The following is a 6,665-nucleotide window of genomic DNA, read 5'->3' on the forward strand; positions in this document are numbered from 1 at the left end:
TATTTTGTTGAAAAAACCCCACATACCTTAAACCATGAGCTTTGGATGAAAATTTGACTCTGAAACTCTATTCCTAAAAACAATGAGTGCTTCATATAGCCCGCGGGATGGGGAATCTGAATCTCCAAAAATTAACAAAAACCCACGGTTGAATCTTAAGATATATTGGTTTTTAGATAGGAATCCTAATGATGTTTTTTTGAGGGGATTTGCTGATAATAGCATATTGTGCTTCTGAAAGCCTTTAACCATATTTTTTGGGCAGATTAAGATGGGGAAATGACCCTTTTGCCCTTGAAAAATTGAATAAAATAGTGCTGCATGGGATGCCTTCGTGCTGTGACCTCTACTTAGGTCAACTGGGCATCGCGACGCCACCCTAATCAAGTCAATTGGACATCGCATTACATATCATGATGCGACCCCAATCGGGTTGACTAAACCTCACGATGCGGGGTCATCACGACTCCTCACTGGTTTTCTCATCCAAACTCGCCGTTATGCTAGTCCTAAAATTTCGAAACTCACCAGAGATATCCCATAGATTTGCCCAATCAGAATGGAACCAAAATTTTAAGAAATGAAGGTCGATAAGGTCGCAAAATAAATCGACAAAGATTGAGTGCTCAAAAATAAACTAAGTGTTGGAACACTTAGAAAAATTTCTAAGTCTTAAGTTCTTCTTGACTTTGCTATAGGGTTCTAATGTGATAGAAACTTACGGGGTCTTACAATATCTCCCCCTTGGAAACATTCATCCCTGAATGACGTTAGATGAATCAAAACATTTGGCTAGCATGGCCTTACTTTAGTCTATGCTTTCGGATATTTCAAAGAATGCTTAACACATAAGAGGAATAACAATACAGCTGCAACATGATTAAAAAGGGAGCTGAATTAAGAGAGAATGATACCTTTGGCTTGATTGGAATTTGGAGAGAAGAGGTGCGGGTACTTGGTTTGCATATAAGCCTCAGTTTCCCAGGTAGAAACCTCAACAGATTGGTTTCACCACAACACTTTTACCAAGGGAACTTCTTTGTTCCTTAGTCTACATACTTGGTGATCTAAAATCTCAACAGGAACCTAATCAAACGAAAGATTATCTTAAACATCAGGGATTTCCAAAGGATTTACAACAACACAATCACCAACTTGTTTCCTAAGCATGGACACATGAAAGATAAGATGAATAGCTGACAACTCTGCAGGCAACTCAACTTCATAAGCGATTCTCCCTATGCGATATAGGATCTTATAAGGACCGACACAGCGGGGACTAAGCTTCCCTTTCTTCCCAACCTCTTTATCCCTTTTATGGGTGAAATTTTTAGGTACACTAGATCATTCACTTCAAACTCCAAGTCTCTACACCTTATATCTACATATGACTTGTGGCTACTCTGAGCTGTCTTTAACCTCTCCCTAATCGACTTTACCTTCTCTATTGCCTCGAATACTGTGTCAGGTCCTACTATAGTAGCCTCACTAACCTCGAACCAGCCTATGAGTCATCTATACCTTCTACCATACAAAACCTCAAAATGGTGCCATCTGGATTCTAGCATGATAACTGTTGTTATACACAAACTTAATCAGTGGCAAATTTTCATCCCAACTACCTATGAAACTGAGAGCATACGCTCTTAACATATCCCCTAAAGTCAGGATGGTCCTCTTGGCCTGACCATCCATCTGTGGGTGAAACACGAAACTCAAATGAACTTGGGTGCCCAGACCCTTCTGAAATGCCTTCCAAAACTGAGAAGTGAACTAAGTACCCCTATTCAAAATGATAGACAAGGGAACTCCATGCATCCTGACTAACTTTTGAATATACAGTCTAGCATAGTCCTCAGCTAAATAAGATGTATGCGCGGGCAAGAAATGCGCTGATTTAGTTAGCCTATCAGCAACAACCCGAATTGAATCATGATGGCTTTGGGAAAGAGGTAAACCATTCATGAAATCTATATCAATCTCTTCCCATTTCCAAGTCAAATTACTAAACTATTGCATCACAACTCCAGGTCTTTGTTGCTCAACCTTAACCTGCTGACATGTTGCAAACAACACCAAAAACTTAGCTTTATATTTCTTCTTACCACACCACACCTAGATTTCCCATAAGTCATGGTACATCTTGGTAGCACCGAGATGAATAGAATACCATGCACCATGCACTTCAGCTATGATTCTTTGCCTTAGATCATCAACATTCGGAACACGCAACATACCCTGAAGTCTTAACACACTAGGTCCTCCTTAGAAGAAAACCTCTACCCTTTGGTCCTTGACTGACTCTTTTAGTCTGACCAAGCTAGCATCCAAGTCCTTCTTCTCCTTTACTTATGAAACTAAGGATGACTCGGAAGTACAATGAACTAACATACTTTCCTCAGCAGAATCAAGCAGCCTAAGACCCAGCCTAGACAAATGGTGTACATCACGTGCCAACTCTTATTTGCCTTCCTCAAAATGCAAAAAACTACCCATGGACATCTTTCTAAGGGCATCTGCCACTACATTAGCCTTATCTAGATGATACAACACGTTTATGTTATAGTTTTTAACAATTCTAACCACCTCCTCTACCTAAGGTTCAACTCTCTCTGGGTAAACAGATACTGCAAGCTTTTGTGATCAGTAAAAACATCTACATGCATACCATACAAATAATTTCTTTAGATTTTCAAAGAAAACAACTACAACTGTTAACTCTAAGTCATGGGTTGGGTGATTCTTCTCATGAGGTTTCAACTGCCTAGAAGCATAGGCTATAACTTTTACCTTTTGCATCAACACACAACCCAAAACCACTCTCGAAGCATCAAAATATACCACAAAACCATCTACACCATCAGACAAAGTCAACACAGGGGTGGAAGTGAGTCGAGTTTTCAACTCCTAAAAACTCTTCTTATAGGAATCTGACTAGAGAGACTTTACCTTTTTTTGGGTCAACTGAGTCATGGGAGACGTAATAGAAGAGAACCTTTCAAAAAAATGATGGTAATAGATAGATAGATCGAAGAAAATCCTAATATCAGACAGAGAGATAGGCCTAGGCCAATTTCTTATAGCCTCTATCTTTTGAGGGTCCACTCTAACACCTTCGAAATAAATAATATGACCCAGAAATGCAATTGACCTTAGCTAAAATTCACACTTGCTGAACTTGGTGAATAATTGATGATTTCTAAGAGGTTGCAAGACGATTCGGAGATGATCTGCATGGTTTTCCTCATTGCGGGAGTACACAAGAATATCGTCGATAACACAATAATGAACAAATCAAGATATGGCTTGAACACTCAATTCATGAGGTCCATTAAAGCTACTGGGGCATTGGTTAGCCCAAAAGACATAAAAAGAAACTCAAAATAACCATAGTGGGTTTGGAAGGCTGTCTTTGGGATGTCACACTACCTTACATTAAGTTGGTGATAGTCGAATCTAAGATCTATCATGGAAAAATAACTTGCACCTTGCAACTGATCAAACAAATCATCTATTCTCAAAAGGGGAACTTTTTTTGATAGTGACTTTGTTAAGCTGATGATAGTCAATACACATGAGCAAAAAACTATCTTTCTTCTGCACGAATAGAACAGGTGCACCCCAAGGAAAGACACTGGGCCTTATGAAATCTTTGTCTAATAGATCTTTGAGTTGCTCTTTCAACTCCTTAAGTTCTGTGGGTGCCAAACGGTAGGAAGGAATAGAAATGGCTTAGGTGTCAGGAAGAAGATTAACCTTGAACTCTATCTCTTTATCGGGAGGTATCCCTGGAAGATCTTCTGGAAACACATCAAGAAACTCATTACCAATGTTAACTGGCTAGAGAGTTGGAGTCTCAAACTTACTGTCTTTAACTCTAACCAAATGATATATGCAACCTTTGGAAATAAGCTTTCTCGCTTTGAGATATGAGATAAAATGACTCTTAGGGGATATAAAATTTCTGAACCATTCTAAATTTGGCGAACCAGGAAGCTGAAATTTGACCATACGGTTACGACAGTCTATAGAGGCATAGCAAGAGTAAAGCCAATCCATACCCAGGACAACCTAAATATCCACCATGTCTAACTCTATCAAATCAGCAAACATGACCCTACGGAGGATTGTAACAGGACACTTTTTATACACTTTCTAGGCAACAATAGACTCACCCACTAGGTTAGAAACAAGTATAGGCTCGAGAATATTTTTGGGACTCACTTTAAAGTTCACTGCAACCCAAGGTGTCACATATGAAAAACTGGATCTAGGGTCCAACAATGCATAAACATCAAACTGAAATACATGGAGCATACCAGTAACGACATTAGGAGTGTCCTGGGAAGGATGGCAGAGCATAGAACCAGTTCAGGCGATGGCCGCCAGTGGTGCTAGAAAAAGCGCCCTGAGTAGGGGATGGACGAGTTACCAGAACTGGAGCACTAGTAGTCTGAGTCTAGGTGCGAATATCACATTTTCCCTGCCTAGCATGTGGAGACTCTCTAAGTCTGTGGCCCAGGTCACCACACCCAAAGAAGCCTCTCTTCTAACCCCAACACTCACCTAGATGGTTCCTACCACACTTAGCACAAAGAAGATAATTAGGCCTGCTATAAATACTATTTTGAGACCTAGACATAGATAGCTTATTTGCTTGCTCCTGCCTACCTCCAGGGGTGGGAGTGCTAGTTGACAATGGTTCTTGCTTAGATGAACAACCCTGAGACTGAGGGTGATTCCCTCCCTGAGACCTAGTGTAACCATGATCGCACTGCTCGGACCTAGACCTCATATTTCCCCTTAATCTATCTCTCTCCCTGAGTTTGTCTGCTTCAATCTATTAGGCATAAAGCATCAACCTACAAAGGTCCATATCCCTATTTAACATAGCAGTCCTGCACTCCTTCAACACCAAACCCGAAACACCTGTCACGAACTTGATCATGCTAGAGCGGGCATCAGCAATCAAGTTAGAAATATATTTGGCCAATTTGTTGAATTTCAAGTAGTACTCCTTAACAGTCATGGAGCCCTACTTTAAGTTCATAAACTCCTCTACTCTTCTCTTTCTTATCTCCAATGGAAAGAACTTATTCAGGAATGCACCCTAGAATACCTGCCAAGTCATAGGGGAAGCACCCTTCCCTCTCTTCTTCTTCCATGCAACAACCCAGCCATGAGCAATATCTTTCAATCTGTAAGATAACATTTGAACACTTTTTTCCTTAGATATATGCATCACCTGCGTAATCTTCCTCACTTTCTCAAGAAATAACTATGGGTCTTCACTTGCCTTAGACCCATATAACTCCGGCAAAATCATTCGCATAAAATCATGAATTCTAGCAGCAGCTGAACTACCTCCTAATCGAGGTGGAACTGGGGCCTGATTTACCTGTGCATTGGTGATGATAGCTTGCGCTAGCGCCTGAAAGGCTGCCCGAAAATCAGCAAGGGTTACATTTACATTAAGAGGATCAATAGGTTGAGGTTGCTAATCATCATTGTTTCTACGAGCTCGGCGAGGAGGTATTTAATGAAACAAGATAGCATGAATTAATAGCTTAGAGGGACAGGTTTAAGCACGATGGACTTGAAAGAAAAAAATGACCTTTTCCTAAAAGGTTTCATAGCCTCTTGCTCATAGATGTGGCACGCTACACATCAATGATCAAGACTCTACTTAACGTGGCTTGTCAGACTACATAGGACCCCTTAAAACTTAGGCTCTGATACCAAGTTTGTAATGCCTCAGAAATAGGTTCCGACATGTCACACGATGCTTAAGGCTACAAATAGCCCCAAGCTAACCCTTTGAGCCTACTATCATAGTTTACACTTATTTAAAATATGCAAAACCATCCAAGGTACTTATCATATCAGAGTTATGAGAAAATCAAGGAAATATACTTTGTCCGAACAAATAAAATAATGAAATCTCCATAAACTTACAAACTGGTGAACTAGTCTAACAAGCCTCTACTACTCAAATAAACTAGAGAGCCATTGGGACATGCACCAACTGACCCATACTCAAAGGAAAAGAAGTAATAACTTATAATAAAAATAGAAGTCTGAATAACATGTCCTCAAATCTTGAGGACTCACCACTGCAGAAGATGTAGATCAACGTGTTCGGATATCATGTTGAATCTGAGAATGAGCACCTAAACCTACATTATGAAAAAATGTAGCCCACATACGAATATGTGGGTCAGTACCATGGAAATGTACCGAGTATATGAGGGTGTATGCACATTTCAATATTCAAAAATCACAATTTGGTAAAAGACATACATGCTGATATAAATGACTCACTTAGCTTGAATTAAATCATCAAAATCATGGATGAATAATACATGTATAGTAAAATAGGTGTCATTACATAAGTTCTCAATTCACTTTCTTCACAGTTTCAACTTGTAAATTAATCCAGTTTTAAGAAAACTCTCTTTAGAACATAACATTTCAATCTTTCAGAAACAAGAAACTTTCTTAGAAAATCATTGTTTCAAACCATACACACTTATCTTAGATAGAGTAGCGACGCACTATGGGATTTTCTCATAACCCACATAAACCATGTGATGTACATGGAGTCTAGCATCCAACCCACGTTGGAGAGACCTGTCCTATCCTTGCCATTAGAGTAGGACCTTATT

Source organism: Capsicum annuum, chromosome 1 (assembly GCF_002878395.1).
Source record: "Capsicum annuum cultivar UCD-10X-F1 chromosome 1, UCD10Xv1.1, whole genome shotgun sequence".
NCBI lineage: Eukaryota > Viridiplantae > Streptophyta > Magnoliopsida > Solanales > Solanaceae > Capsicum > Capsicum annuum.